Raw genomic sequence first — 16,759 nt, 5'->3', positions numbered from 1 at the left:
ATCTATTCTTGACTCATTTTTTTCCGCCTGATTCCACACGGCATCTAGGTTGGTACTGTCCGGAGGAAGATAATATATACTATCAATCTCCTAGTGGATCCCAGCCCTTTCTCACTTATACATTTCAAATTACCTTTTAAGTCAAATATATATAAACAGAATCAGGAAAATATTCGAAAAAATATGTCGAGTTTGATTTTTTTGCTCATTTGTGGATCGTTTTGCTGAGAATCTACGAAAAGTTTAGGCATCATTTTTTTTCAAATTTTTGCTTCTAATTAGAAAACGATACCCATATGTAAAAGATCCTGCAACAGAATTCTTGAACTTTACAGGCAGTGAAACTGTTCACTTCGAAGATACTCTTGAATCAGGGCTGAAAAAATCTAGATAAAACAATCATCAAATCGTAATCAATAGCGAAGATGATCGCTTGTGATCTTTTTTTTTTAAAGATCAGTAGATAAGTGATCATTGAATCACATTGATCAAAATCAATACTGATCTTCCGTCACACACAATCGGTAGTGATTTTGAGCTATTATCAGTGATTCCTGTAAGATGAAATTACTGGACGATTCGATCAGCTTTGAGCATTGTGGAAGAAAATATGAGCAAGATCAGACATGAGTGCCGATTGATTAACGTCTAAAATCGTTGATCCCGATGAGGGGTATGAAAATTAGTGACAACAGTAATCATACAGGAATTTTTTCATTAGGATAACGCGTGTCAATGAGACTTTAAAAATCGTGGAAAATTGCCAATTTTAAAGGAGCATGTACATCAATGATTTTTGTCAATGTATATGCATGAAGGTGCTCAAATTGGTTTAAATGGTCAATTTGTAACTTTCAGGAATGCTCCTTTAACAGTGTCCATCACTAGAGTTTCTTTACTGCACGGTATACGAAATTTCATCACATGTTCTCGTTAGTTCCAAACCGTGTTTGAATTCGCAACCTGTTGTTGATTTCGCAAATAAAATTAACACTAGATGAAGGGAAATCATAGGTAGACGATGAATACTGTAAATAATCAGTTTGAATCGTAATCATATTGATAATGTTAATTTAGCAGTTTTCACTGCGCGTATTACTATTGCAACATTAGTAAAAAATATACGACAAAAGACTTTGTTTTATTTCCAGCTGGTTAATGCTGATTATAATTAAACCCAATAAAACCCTATTCTAACATGAATTTGATTTATAGAAGTAACAGGATCGCAGCGTTCGAATTGTAATATGAGCATTCAACGCTAAATCTCCTCACACATTTCAGACCATATAATATGAATATTTAAGACTAAATCTTTCTCACACCCCAGACCACCACGAAAACCTAGAAACCTACATAAAACAAATACATTACCTACATGAAGGCAACTAAAATATCAACACTTGCACTTCGCGCTGACCCAAAGAAAGGAACGACGTAGACATAAATTTCGACTGCAGAAACAAGGAAGCATCAAGTTTCAAATTGTTATATTATCGCCGAACACACAAAATAAACATGACCTACTGTGTCACTTCCCCTTCTTGACGCCCCTCATGTCCACAATTGAATACCAACCAGCACGACCTAGAATAACAGTAACTCAAGAACGCACACTAACTCAAACCGACACTCACGAGAATAACCCAACATGCTATCGCCCGCTCCTCTCCGTATCACACCCGCTCACTCACATCAAGAAGCTTATTTCCTCTCTTACTCACAAAGCATACAATGGCCGACTCGATACAACTAGTCCCATTGGTTAAACCCGACTTACACTGCGCGTTCTAACTCCTCCCCCTAGATTCTCATCAAATGTAAAAAAAAAGAGAAAACTAATTAGCTAGACTAGGAGAGGATAGGATATAAATTAAGGAACTGATAAAATAAAGAGGCATTTAGTTTTAATCACAACTTAATCCGTAATCTATTATTTGTAAAGAATGGTGCGTATTAATTGACGTAGCAAAATCTTGCACTCCTGTTACTTCTGTGGATGATATTCAAATTATACAGGGTAATATTATTCAGCTGCTTGGCATGCTTTGTGGTTGGACATGTTTTGCTTATCATCATAATTATTATTCATCGCAGCATGTATGTTAATATTATTAGCTGCTCTCATTGACGATATTACTCCACCACGACGGTATTGCTGAACAAATGTCAAATACATCACGAAGCATGAAATTCCGATGTGTCTGACGAAATAAACTCACCTAACGAGCCTAAAATTATTGATATCGGATAATCCATATACGAAAAAATTGAGCGGCGATCATCGGTTCTGACGTTTACGTTACTTATACCATTATATCACCGGAACGGTAAGCCATTTGAACTTCAAACCTGTTTAATGAACACAGAGTAGCATTTAAACGAGCCTAAATTTGTTGAAATGTTATTCACGAATCAGATAGTGATACTGATAACCATGAAGACATTTTTAAATTCCAAGTAAAAGGAAAATTTATCTTATCAAAAATCATTCGTTTCAAAATTCATTATATTATCTACAAAAAATATGTGATATGAAGAAATAATACTGACTATTTTTATTTACTGTGAATTAAAAAAGGCGGGTGGGTAATGTCAGAGACATAACTGGATGTCGTGAATACGAAAACAACTGACATGTTCCTTAACACTTCCGAATATCAATTAGTTGATCAATTGTATGAATTATGCAAGCATTCCCCTTTTCCACATTTTTCGCAAAAACAAAGAAGGCTTCACTTTTTGTTGAGAGGCTTGTTTCTACCTGATTTCGTTTGTAGCTTTTTCACTAATGGGCGGTCCTAACGGCTATAAAAATAGCCGCATTCAGAATTTTAATGTTGATAATTCATTTCAGATTTGCATAATTTATTGAAAGAAACTATCAATATGCTGTAGGGATTCGTTTCCAGCATTCAGAAGAGTCAAATTGCGTAATTCTCTACGACAATTAACTCTGGAACATTTTTCGCGAAAAAAGGCTTCACTTGATCTCGATTACTGTGAATTTCACACAGCGAAAAGTGCACAAATTTAAGCAAACTGTTCTTGATTTGCAGTAAACTGAGGATATTTACCTACGATTTGCGAACAACAAATCCTAATAGTTCTTTAGAAAACTTTTAGAGCCATTAGAACGGCTGATATTGTGTAATGCTCTCCACCGTTGTTTTTTTTTTTTCAATGCTAATGACTGGCAGCTGTGACGTAATCGCTCTTGTCGAAAGCGAAACTAGCTGTGCAGACGACACAAAACACATCTGCTGGCAGTGGCGATAGCATCCAAACTGATTGAATTTTTGTTAAGAGATTTCCTTTTATGTGATTTCGTTTGTAGCTTTTTCACTAATGGGCGGTCCTAACGGCTATAAAAATAGCCGCATACAGAATTTTAATGTCGATTATTTCATTTCGGATTTGCATAATTCATTGAAAGAAACTATCAATATGTTGTAGGGATTCGTTTCTAGCATTCAGAAGGACCAAATTGAGGAACTCACTGCGATATTCACCACTTTTCGGAACATTTTTCCCGTACGATTTGTTGTACAGCTGCAGATATTTTGTTCTCTTCCTTAGAACGCGTTCTGATTGGCTGGTGTTGACATGGAGCAAATGAGACAGGTTTTTCAATAGTGTACTATTGAAATACTTCAATGCTTTTGCTATACACGTTTAAATTGAAAAATTTCGATTCTATTGGTAGTTAGATTATATAAATCCTTTCACAGATCACTGAGCTATGAGTTTTAAAAATACGAGAAAGGCAAACGCGCCTTATGAATTATCCTCTTTGATACTCGTTTATACCAAACATTTTCAGAAAAGTTTAATTTTGAATTATTTGAGACTATGTCACAAAACTGAAAATTTTATCATAAAATTGTGATCATATTTCCAATGGGGTGTAGCAAACATTATGTTGATTCGTTAGATACAACAAGAGAAATTCACGATCAAAAACTTATCACTCTCTCAGAGGCTAAATTTTGAAAAGGCACCCCATAGTAAAGTAAGTCGTATTCACGACAAAAAATTGCGTATTTTCAACCCCTGCTTCACGTACAACAATTGTTGAACGTTACACAATAACGGGCATCAGACATCTTATCGCAGACATTCATTTTCACTGTTTTACTCATCTGTCTTTTTCGCCATATGATTTCCTCGTTGAGTAATTAACTATGGCTAAATGAAGCCCTCTCGATTCCATTCCCGGTATCCGGAGTTTATTAGTTTGCAATTAACTCTAGACACCTGGCAGGTTTCAATCACTGTAGCAACACCGATAGCATTATTTCACCTTCCACAACCTTCAATCCACCATCGCTTCGAAGTGGTATTTTTCCTGGTTCTTCCAATAAATCTAACACATTCCCACTGCCGGTAAGGCTCCTTCCAATTCTCTCGGGCCTTTAGCTAAACAGCATTGCAAAGCTGTACCAAAAACCTCCAACTGTGGTCGGCTGAAGGTGGAGCTACTTCCGGCCCTCCGTTGGACTCCGTCCATAAATCGACTGTGATAAATTGTTATTGCAATTGAATAACTCTCAGTCTGTAATGGACTGGCAAGAAATGCTGAAATCCAGCACCTTTGCTACTAAGTTAAACCCTTCAGTACGGGACATGTTCAAGTAATTGTGTGCCCGTTACTCTCATAACGAAAACACAGACAAATGATTTGAATGGAGCCGCCGACATGCTCAAGCATGTCGCAAAACTGTCGCACTACTAATGATCCAACTAACTGGAAACGAGCGACATTTAAAGAGTCCCGTTGCGATAATGATCGGCTAACAACCACTTGGGTTATTTTCGTCCTTCGCGACTACCGCCTTCAAGTTCCAAGGCACCACCGGACGAAGAATCCCATTCACCCAGGGCGGAAACCAGCAGAAGAAAAAAAATTAGAGGGTTGTATTCAAGACACGACCGAGCACAATAACATTAAAAATGGAACGTTTCTAGGGTCTTCATAATATATACAAAAATAAGGAGATTATGATACAAAAACTTTTTCAATTGACTAATTACAAACTTGTTCTAGTATAAGCGCTTAGATTGTTGGCGAATGATAAAATTGACAATTAGATTCTTTCTTGATGGTAAATTATATTCAATTTTGATCCCTTTCCACAATTTTTTACATTGTTAAGATTTTGAATAACGTCCTTTAACTAGAATTCAAAGTTAATTGAAAGCTCAATTTTAGATACAAACAACCTAAAGATTTAATCCTGAACAAATGAAACTGTTTTATTTTATGACAATAATCTTCGAGAAACGTACAAACTTATTAATTTTATAAACAGTTAATCGATCCAAGAGAAGATTTTATTTATTTTAACGAAAAATGTTGTACCAGTAAGCTCAGTAATAGTGTAATTTTATTAATCCTTCTTCAGAATCGTCGATAATCTTCGGAAAGTGTCGGTAAATAATATGGCAACAATACGAGGAAGAAAAATGTGAAAGAGTCCTCATAAAATATTTAGTTACTTACATTGATTTTCGCTTTGGCATATTAGGAATATACGAAATGGATACACAACAAAATTCAGAAATTTTGTTCATATTGTAACTTGATGTTATTAACACATGAATGAACATTGTCATAGTTACAACGCGTGTTTTGAAGCAAATAATAATTGAACTGAAACTGGCGGTTAACAAAATTCTACGAGGGTTGCTATTCAAACGATACATGTAAAATCGCAAGTAAACTTACCTTTAGTTTATCTTTGATACTATATCATATTGCATCTAATTGTACTGTATATGTGAGCCTGTGGAACTCATTTATACTACCAAACCAAGGAGGCCGCTTTTAGATAAGTTTCAGAATTTAATTTTGAATCTTTAGAAGCGTTTAATTCCTGGTGGGACAACAACTTGTTCAGTCACATTGTCACGTTTTGTTCGTATGGGAATGGAGATTAACGTATGCAAACCGATCCGTTGATAAATTAAAACATTTTTAAGCTTACAATATTGAAGCTTTGGAATCATTTAAATAAGGAAAATCTTTTAACAAATCATCGAGGAACAAGCGCTGCAAATTAGATCCGAATTAGATCTATTGCCGATAATTATGAATTGGCCTGATAGTTACCAGAGAACCAAAATAAAATACTCAATTCAAATAAATTTTTCAATGGAATGCAATTGAAATATTCAAATGACGTTTTCTCATAAGTTTAAGTTAAATGTTTCCGAATCGATTGGTTGTTGAATTATATAAATCCATCAACAAATGACTGGGGTATGAGCGTTCAAAATTATGGCAGAAAAATATTACGCGATTAGTTTTGCATGTTTTAATTTGACACCCAGCCTCGGGAAGCGAAGTGTAAGGCATTTTGAATGGCAAAATCGACCAACAATTTGCTTTACATGGGATATTTCAAAAGAACCGATAACCACGCTGATTCGGTTCTTCAATAGCTAGATGATAAATAAGATATTCAATCGAACACGAAGGTTGTGCAGACAGCAGGAAATTTCACCAACACATAATGCAAAAGCGACAATCCAGCAAGTGAACGCATATACAATCCAGTCATCAGCTCACTGGACGGGCTACTTGTTTCATTCGCAGTCAAACATCAACTAGGCAAAGAAATATTGTGCAGCCTATATTTATAGATTTCTCTTCATACTACGCAGAACGATGCGGTGTTTTTTTATGCATGACGCAAAGCCTCCTATGCCGAACAAGAAGTTGACGTCATTTTGTACAACAGGGATTGGTGGATGAAAACATAGGTCAATTCCAACAATTTTTTCAATAGTATGCTATTGAAATACTGAAAAGACGTCGTCATACATGTTTAAGTTGAAAGTTTCCGAATCGATTGGTTGTTAAATTATAACAATCCATCAACAAATGACCGAGTTATTAACGTTCAAAATTATGACATAAAAAGGTTACGCGACAATTTTTGAAACTTTTAATTGACACCCGGCCCCGTATAGTGAAGAGTAAGGCATTTTTAATGCCAAAAAAGATGAATCAAAACTACACACCGCCGTCGGTGGCAGCGTGAACACTTCCGGTAGGACGAAAGGATAACCTTTAGATTACGGCACTCTGCCCCGGTGCGATAATGATGAACCACTTTTTTCTCACTTTCTGATGCCATCATAACCGGTCCCACGATGAAGCATTTCAGTCTGAAGGGGAGTAGGTTATCAAAAGATGTTTTATGTTTACCAACTAGCGTTCGCCTTTACAGGGGGATAATTTAGAGGTCTGTCTGTTTTGGTGTATTACGGGCTTTACGGGATTCCTTTCTATCGTGGCCTGAATAGTTTGCATAATTTGGTTAGTGTTGTTTTTTATGATGCAGTATGTTCATGGCGTCAGCAATGAATCAGTCTTGGAGTGTAGAATTATTTGTATGATTAGTGTTTCCCTTTTCATTGATAGTGAAAATTTTTTTTATGGAAAGTATTTTATACTTGAACCATTTTTATACGTCAGTTTACATTCTGTTGAAAGCAGGCCCGTACCCAGGATTTCGTTTTGGGAGGGCCCTCAGATGAAAAAATAATGTTACTGATGATTGCTTAAGTTGATAATTTCCGGTGCGCCATTTTACCGGCGTTTTCAACAGACTAAACTTTTACACTGGAACTATCATTATCAGGTGTTTAAATAAAAATTTTTACTGTGACCGAGAGAAGGTTATTAATACAATAACATTTCTAAACGTTTACTGTCATTGCCTTGTAATTCCGGAACCGGAAGTCAGATACACATAATATTCAATAGCGATTTTTTCCCTTTATGGGCTACTCTGGCCGAAAGGGATAATATTCAATAGCGATTTACGGGATCATAAGGCCTTTCATTTGAATCCAAATTTGGGAAAATCGGTCACAACATGTCTGAGAAAAGTGAGCGATTTTTTTTTCATTTTTTTTTTTGTGCATATCACTGTAATTCCGGAACGGGAAGTCGGATCGTGATAACATTCAATAGCGATTTATGGGACCATAAATGGTTTCCATGATCGCACGAATCGTGTTATATCGTTTTACCTCAACTTTCTCTCAAACTGAAGCAGATCCAATACGATTGATACTATCCAATTGATAATGGATAGTATTACGTAGAAAAACTCCGCAATCCAAGTACATAGGCCGTTTCATATGATGAGGTAAGAATAATCATTGAAATCCTTCCTAAATGTTTTAAATGTGCCTTCATATACCAACCAAAATGCTACTGAATGAAATCCGAGGTGTCTGGCATCGATCAAAACCGTTGGCCGGGTTGGAGGAATCAAGAGGATGACAATTATGGCATTCCGATGAACAGAGCAAAACAAGAAGCTTTCAAAATTATATCTGATCAGATTATTTACATTTCATTAAGTTATAGGAAATTGTTGAACATCCCATGAAATAGTACAAACACTTTTATCGATAATTCCTAGAGAAAAACATTCTTTTAAATTAAAAAACATCTTTCATTGAAAATTTACACTTTATTTTCTTTCTGCTGAAGAAAGTTTATGCAATAACTTTAAAACTCGATTTAAAAAAATTTGGTCCGGAAAGAAAACGTGATATATCATTCGACTCAGTGCCTACAATGTTTTCTCATAGATGATTAGACTGATTTTCACGAGGTTGGATTCAAATGAATGTTTGAATTCAGAGTGATGAGTGATAAAAAGGTGGGTGGGTAGAGTCAGAGACATAACCGGATGACGTGGATACGAATGAAACGGATGGTTCGGTTTCTTTGATGTTTAACATTTAAACTTTGGATCTGGAATTCTGAAACCGAGTTTTGGAGTCAAGTACTAGAACTGAATTTTGGATCTGAAATCTTAAACTCAATTTTGGAATAGAATTGTTGGTTTGCATTGTAGAACTGATCAATAAATCTGCGTTCTGAAGGTAAATTCGGTTTCTAGTTCGGCACTAAATTCTAACTGATTCATAGTCGTGAACTCTGGCCCTGGATTCTCCTCTGAATTGAATTTTAGTTACAGTATTCCGGTCAAGGATTCAATTTTTAAATTCGAGTCCTGAACAACAGGAGATATTTACAATTGAAATCTATCACTGTTTCGCGCGGTAAATTTTCAAACGGCTTTCCATTCCCATAGCAAGAATGAAAAACAACTGGTGAAAAACGATTGATAAACCGAAGCATTAAGTCACTGTTAAGGACTTAAGGTTCTTCCAGAAAAATCGGATGGGTAATGATAGCGACATAACTCAGTAAAATGTATACGAATAAAACTGACACGATTTCTTCTGATATCGATAATCGGTTCTGATTAATTGATTAATTGTGTGAATTTTACAAGAACTCGCTTTTATAGTTGTAACGGTACATCTATAATAGATTACGACTAGTTTCAGTTGATGCACATGACTCTTTATTATTTTACGTTTCGTCTTCCACTTATCAGTGCATTAGCAGTTTACGTTGAACTGCTAACGTTACCTAAACGGTTCAACATTTAGTCGATTCATCTCTTTCGATAGTTTAGTAAAAACATGAGTTGAAGACGGAACGTAAAAAGACGGGAGAATACAAATTGTATAGCGATTTGAAAGAATACCCACAAGCCAAATTTAAGGATTGTAAAATACCAATTACTGAAATCCACTCGCCAAGCGTGGACAAAAAGTAACTATAATTTCTCCAAAAATTCATTAGAAATATTAAAATGCTATCTACTATAGTCTATGGTCATCATGTCTATGGTTTTAATCTGTAACATAGAATTAACAAGTTTGTGATAGGCGAAGACATCACACAGCAGTTTGAGTATAAAATGATTGACTTAAGTGACCGTCTTAACCAACATACACAAATGTACCTCCCTCAAATTACTCAAATGAAAATAATAATGGTTTATAAGCATACATTGCTAGTGTCTGTTTTACTGGGCGAACAAAACATGTCGTAAACGTTATTCCGTATTTCTATGTGTCGGTTTTGCGCGATACGCTTTGTGCGATGATTCGTTCAATTCATGCGGTTATAACTTTGCGCGCCTTATTTTGGTACTGAAAATCACCTTACTGCTCGTTCATATCAAACATTTTAGAAAACCTAAATTTTAGTTGTGGTTATGTTTTACTACTAAAAATTTTATCATAAACTAGCTGAATGACCCGGCGTTGCTCGGAAATGTTTCGGGAAGAAAAGGCCGAACAAAATTCCCGAAGTTGTCCTACTTAGTGTAATACTCTGAGCAGTTTTATGTTGCTATTCAATAAATTTTACCTTACACTTCCCATGTTTGGGGCACTTGCTGCACTCCCTATCCCTTAAAATAACCTTTTAATCTACATTGACATAAAAGTAGTATCTGAATTTGTCAAGATGCATCGTTTCTCGTAGAATAAATTTTTTATTGAACTCCCCTTTTATTAGTGAACTTACTACAGCTCTCCTCCACCCTTATGACCACCTCTTAGTAGTGTACGAAGTATCTGTGCTCTTCAAAAAGTATCGATTAATTCACTAAAATTAACAATAGCAGTACTACTTAATTCAAATCAACGATAGTAATACTATCTAGCACAATCTTGACATTCTTGCCCCGCTCTTATTTCATAAAAAATTCAAGATGGAAATTGATTGTCAAGATCCCCTTCTCCTAGTCTGAATCCGCCCCCTATCTTGTTTGACGACGAATAAGAAAATGTTACAATAAACCTTTGTCATAAATATCTAAGCTACCTGTTCCATGTTTGGCGATAATTTACTCTCGGCCTCACGTCGCAAAAGTGGTCAAAAAGTACCTGGAAACGCTGAAATGGGAAGTCTTGCCCCCACCCGCCGTATTCCCTAGATGTCGCCCCTTCTGACTTCCACCTATTCCGTTCGATGGCACACGGCCTGGCAGATCAACATTTTCAATCCTTCGAAGAGTTGGAAAAATGGATTGCTTCATGGATAGCGTCAAAAAAGGACTCCTTTTTTCGAGCCGGGATCCGAAAATTGACGGAAAGATGGGAGAAAGTTGTCGGACAATACTTTGAATAATACATCTGCAAGCACTTTTTCGCAATAAAGCTTTTAATTTTGGAAAAAAACGGCGGAAGCAAAGTTGTACGCATGATAAGAAAAGATAAAACAGGAATCAAATTGTTGTAGTTCGAATTCATTTTCCTTCAACCCAAAACAATTGTCACTTTTTTGGTGCGAATGGCATACAAAGCAAATCCCTTCAAAATTCTCTGCGCTGGTTTATGACTAATGCCAGACAATAAAATTGCCAGGCAGCAGAAGCTAGCTGAATAAAAAAAAAACCTCTTTTTAAATACTGCGTCACTTCAGGTTTACAGTCAAACAGGCGGCACTAACGGTTGCAAACAGAGCAAAGTATTACAGTTTACCAAAGACATTTCAAGCATTATTATGAAAATTTTCTAGACCTTCAAGTTAGAATATTCTGCATAAGTTTATATCGCTATATTTTATTGAAAATCAGTTGGACATATGAAAAATGCAATGTTAATAACTATCTAGAGCTATGTGAATAAATGTAGAAAAAAAAACGGCTAACGCCATTCAAAAGGTTCAACATAAACAGCTTTTTGCAGAACGCGAAAGAGAGAAATTGACTAAACCTAAAGCATTAACTGTCTGTCTGCTTAGCGTTAGTTTATGTTAAACCGTTTTTATAACGTTAGCAATTTAACATAAACTACTAATGTAATGACTGTTCCAGTCAAATAAAATCTAATACAATTAAAAATGTCAGAGCAAATCAGGATCTCCGGAAACTAGAATTGTTGTATTTCGAATTCATTCTCCTTACATCCAAAGCTATCCAATAATTGTCACTTTTTCGGTGCGAATTGCCCACATAGAAAATCTTTTAGCAGATCGATATACGGTGCGAGAGAAATCAAAACTGACGCCAGCTGAATAGAAAACCTCTTTTCAAATACTTCGTCATTTCACGTTTACAGTCAAACAGGCGGCACTAACGAATGCAAAAACCAATGCCCGTTTCAAGGTGGGTACATCAACACTGACATTAGTATTAAATTAAAAGCTTTTTTAGGATTTAAGATCGCTTGAAGAATCCAATCGCTTAATTTTCGTCTGTGTTCAACTAGTTAATTTGTCACTTTTTCGGTGCGAATAGCGCACAAAAAAATCCTTTGGAATTCTCTGCGTTGGTTTCTGAATAAGGCAAGACAATAAAATTGCCTGGTAACAGATCAGTATACGGTGCAAGAGAAATCAAAACTGATGCTAGTTGAATAGAAAAACTTAGTTTTAAATACTGCGTCAATTCACTTTTACAGCCAAACAGGCGGCACTAACGGTTCCAAACAAAGCAAAGAATTACAGTTTACCAAAGACATTTCGAGCATTATTTTGAATATTTTCAAGACCTTCAAGTTAGAATATTCGGCATAAATTTTTATCGCTATATTTGTTTGAATTTCAGTTGGAAATATGAGAAATTGACTAAACGTAAAACATTGACACTTTGTCTGCTTAGCGTTAGTTTATGTTAAACCGTTTAGGTAACGTTAGCGGATCAGGGTCATTTCGCCGAATGTCATTTCGCCGAAAGGGTAATTTCTCCGATTTCTGCAATTAACTTTATATTATAATTGGAATTGATCTAAAATAAACACAAATGAATAATAATACGTTAACGCCCGTCTTTTGGCCTACAATTGTACTTCTTGAATAAAGAATGATTCTTGTACTCTAGAATAAAGATTGATTCATGAACCTCAGGGCGGAGTTCCCAAGGAAACTTGTTGACTACTAGTCACTAAGCATCAAAGCAATTGCACAGGTGTATCTACCAAGCAAATGTATGTAGTATTTTCCGTTTATCAAATGAAAAAATATCTAATGCGGCTTCGCCACATTGATTCGATTCGTGTGCTGTCCGACCTCGCTCCCGCTTGTTCGGACCTAACAGAAGCAAAGAAACCTAGCTTTGAGTAGACCGGGCAAACGAAGCGATTACAGGTTTGTAAGCAAGAGGCCGCTGCTTCCGATGACCTGTTCCTGTTGACCTGTTCAAGTCAAACATAATTTGATACAATTGAATAAGGCAAAGCAGAACATTATTTCCGGACTATGGAATTGTTGTATTTAGAACTCATTTACCTTGAACCCAAAGCTTCCGAAGCGGAAAATAAATGTCACCGTATCGATAGCTGAATAGAAAACCTCCCTTTAAATACTGCGTCAATACACGTTTACAGTCAAACAGGCGGCACTAACGAATGCAAAAAACAAAGCCCCGTTTCAAGGTGGGTACATCAACACTGACATTAGTATTAAATTAAAAGCTTTTTCAGATCGATTTTAGGTTGCTTGAAGAATCCAATCGCTTAATTTGCGTCCATGTTCAACAAGTTAATTCGTCACTTTTTTGGTGCGAATTGCGCACAAAGAAAATCCTTTAGAGTTCTCTGCGTTGGTTTCTGAATAATGCAAGACAATAAAATTGTCAGACAGCAGATCAGTATACGGTGCGAGAGAAATCAAAACTGACGCTAGCTGAATAGAAAAACTTATTTTTAAATACTGCGTCGATTCACGTTTACAGCCAAACAGGCGGCACTGACGGTTGCAAACAAAGCAAAGAATTACAGTTTATCAAAGACATTTCAAGCTTTATTTTGAACATTTTCTAGACCTTCAAGTTAGAATATTCTGCATAAATTTATATCGCTATATTTAATTGAAAATCAGTTGGAAATTTGAAAAATGCCATGTAAATAATTATCTAAAATAAATATAGAAAAAAAAGCCTCTCAAAAGGTTCAACATAAACAGCTTTTTTCAGAACGCGAACGAGAGAAATTGACTAAACGTAAACCATTGACACTTTGTCTGCTTAGTGTTAGTTTTCATGTTGAACGTTAGCAATTTAAAAGAAACTGCTAATGTACTGATGAGTTGAAGACGAAACGTAAAAACATGACCTGTTCAAATCAAACATAATCTAATACAATTGAATAAGGCAGATCAAAACAGAATTGTGGCCCCAAACGAATTATTGCATTTCGAGCTTATTTTACATGAACCCAAAGCTTCTGCTGCGGAAAATAATTGTCACTTTTTCGATTGCGAATTGTGCACAAAGAAAATCCTTTAGAATTCTCTGCGTTGGTATCTGAATAACGCAAGACAATAAAATTGCCAGACAGCAGATCGGTATACGGTGCTAGGTAAATCAACCTTGTGGCTAGCTAAATAGAGAACGTATCTTTAAATACTGCATACACGTTTACAGTCAAAGAGACGGCACTAATGAATGCACAAAATTTCCCGTTGTTAAAATTCACTTACCTTCAATTTATCGAAAGGTTTTGCTACCCACGTCGGGATCAAAAAGATCGCTTCGTTTACGCACGGATTGACTCCCGAATGTTTACACCGATTTCACGGAAGCACCTTTATTTTTTCAGCTGATCGATTTCACACGCTCCCGAATGCCTGATACTACTGAATCTAACAAGTTCTCAGCCCACGAGTGAAAACATTCGGAGATTCGAAGGTGACCCTCACTAATAATCACTTTGCCAGCATCGTCGGATGGATGCAGATGTACGCACTTCACTTATTCCGTTTCGCCCGATAGGAATCCTTCACATCAGTTCGGTTGGACCGTATTCGGAATGGAAGCTTCCATTTTCCGGGACGTTTGTTTTTTTTTACGACCGAATGACTCGGTTTATTTTTCAAACGTCTGTAGTCAGTCCGCTTCGGTTCCGGGACGTAGGCAAAACCGTCGAGGGATGGCTCTCAATTTTCAATAAACATCGTTTCCAACGTTTACGGAACCATAAATTTCTCCGGAATCGCCGCGCTGTCGGACTTACGACCTCGTTTTTTTTACTTGCCCATCGGGGACCAAGTGGGGTTATAAACAAGAGACCTGTTTGGGAACGTTCGAAAACAAAAATCACTTTGTCCTCAAACCCACACACAGAGAGAATAGAAAAGAAGAAATCCCGCTTCAATCGGAGAACCTTTTTTTTCGTCTTCGGGATGGAAACTAGCCGTGCGTGAAATATGAATCTTTTCCATTAGAGATACCGTCTTCGCCCGAACTCATCCGAATCTCATTACTTTGTAAAACCACTAACCACTAGGCACTCTTCACTAAGCCTCACTAATCCTGTTGTGATATGATAATTTTCTTCTGACACCGCGTCGCAACCACAAAACGAATCGAAAACTCCCTTTTCAAACGCAAAACGGCATCTTCCAAATTACTTCCAAACCCTCAACAACCAACCAAAAGTTTTCGGCTGACTTCACTTTTGGCGGAAAGCGTGTTCCACGTCCGCACCGACACGCAAGTACATCTCCAAGAAGCGATTCTCCACGAATGAAAGGGCAACGAAAAAGTGTACCCAAACCATCATCTGACACTACGCGATTATGCCACCCCACGGTTACCCATTCCAGGCTCCATTCGTCGTTTGTCGTAGAGAGAAAGAATGGGTGGGTAGCAACGGTGAGGGGAGGTGGTAAAGTTATTATCCCCCCCTTGAAAAGGGACACACGGGGGATGGCGCACACTGTATCTGTCTGTCTGTCTGTTTTAGCCGGAACTGTGGAACTGTCGATTTTTTCCCCGGTCCGACACGTGTTCAGGTTTACCGACGACTGAGCGAGTTCCGAAGCAGTACACGGAGTTATAAAAGACTCCGGGTTCACTCCGGGCGGGGATGAATCCTGACGAAAGGAACAGTGCTGGCAGAGTTGCGTGCGCTTGAGAACAGAAGCGTGTCACGAAAGAAAAAGAAACTTAACGAATGACAAAGTGTAAGGAACTAAGGTTTTACTTACTCAACCGAAGGATGATGACTCATCTGATTTTTGCATAGGCAAGTGATTGATAAGTTGTTGCTATTGTTACTATATATAAAAATGGAAGCAGTCATAATGTAAAAACATACAGAAGGATTTTTAGTATTTCTAACTGTCTACTTAAAGCACTAGAAACTTTGGTTCACAATGCGATATACTTTCAGATGTCTCAAACCATTTCTTTTTTTTTAATTAATGAAACTTTACCATCTTTGTGGCATTCGTGTCAATTTGGTGTCCTGGGAAACCGATATTAATTCAAACGATTAGTTGTGTTTGCTTAATGAATTTTAGTAGTGATGCTTCTTTCTCACTGTCGTTTGATAACACATCAGCAATCGATCCAGTGTTGTTATGCTCCCTTCGCAGCTGGGCGTAGCCTTGGCATTACACGAGGATATGCTTTACAGTGGTCAAACCATTTCTGATTGTAAACACGGGTTTGTAAAAAAAATTTCAGCAACGTCGTCTCTAAAGCATTCAATAAAGTATCTCATAATATTGTCATCCTAAAGCTTCAATGACTATGATTTCCCAAATGGTTAACAAGATGGCTGCCCGCCGGTGTTCCTCAAGGAAGTCACTTGGAACCGCTAGTGATTGTTTTATTCATCAACGATATATGCACTCGCGTAAAATCTGAGATATTACTCCATGTTGAAAAGCTGAAGATTTTTCGCTCTATGCGTTTCAGAATTCGACGTACAGCAAACGAATTGGAAAACTTACTGCTAGAAGCAATGCCTTCCGACTTAAGTCAATTATCAGAATTTTGTGTGATAATCATTAAAACTTCGAGTTATAAATTGTACAAACCAAGTAAAATATTTTTACGTTTCGTCTTTGACTCATCAGTGCAGAGCAGTTCAAATTGAACTGCTTAGTGCTAAACTCGGCAGTTCAATTTGAACCGCTAAG

The 16,759-nt window shown here is 36.8% G+C and overlaps 1 protein-coding gene across 1 annotated transcript in view; it reads right to left on the bottom strand.

Moving 5' to 3' along the window:
- LOC131431625 (latrophilin-like protein LAT-2) overlaps positions 1-15,629 on the bottom strand; it is a 255,932-nt gene extending 240,303 nt beyond the window's left edge. The window contains exon 1 of the mRNA XM_058597451.1: positions 14,312-15,629. The gene's annotated coding sequence lies outside the window, so the exon portion shown is untranslated. The remainder of the gene's footprint in view (positions 1-14,311) is intronic.
- Between the last annotated feature and the right edge of the window lie 1,130 nt (positions 15,630-16,759).

This window comes from Malaya genurostris, chromosome 2, assembly GCF_030247185.1.
Source record: "Malaya genurostris strain Urasoe2022 chromosome 2, Malgen_1.1, whole genome shotgun sequence".
NCBI lineage: Eukaryota > Metazoa > Arthropoda > Insecta > Diptera > Culicidae > Malaya > Malaya genurostris.
This window is presented reverse-complemented; position numbering and strand designations above follow the sequence as displayed.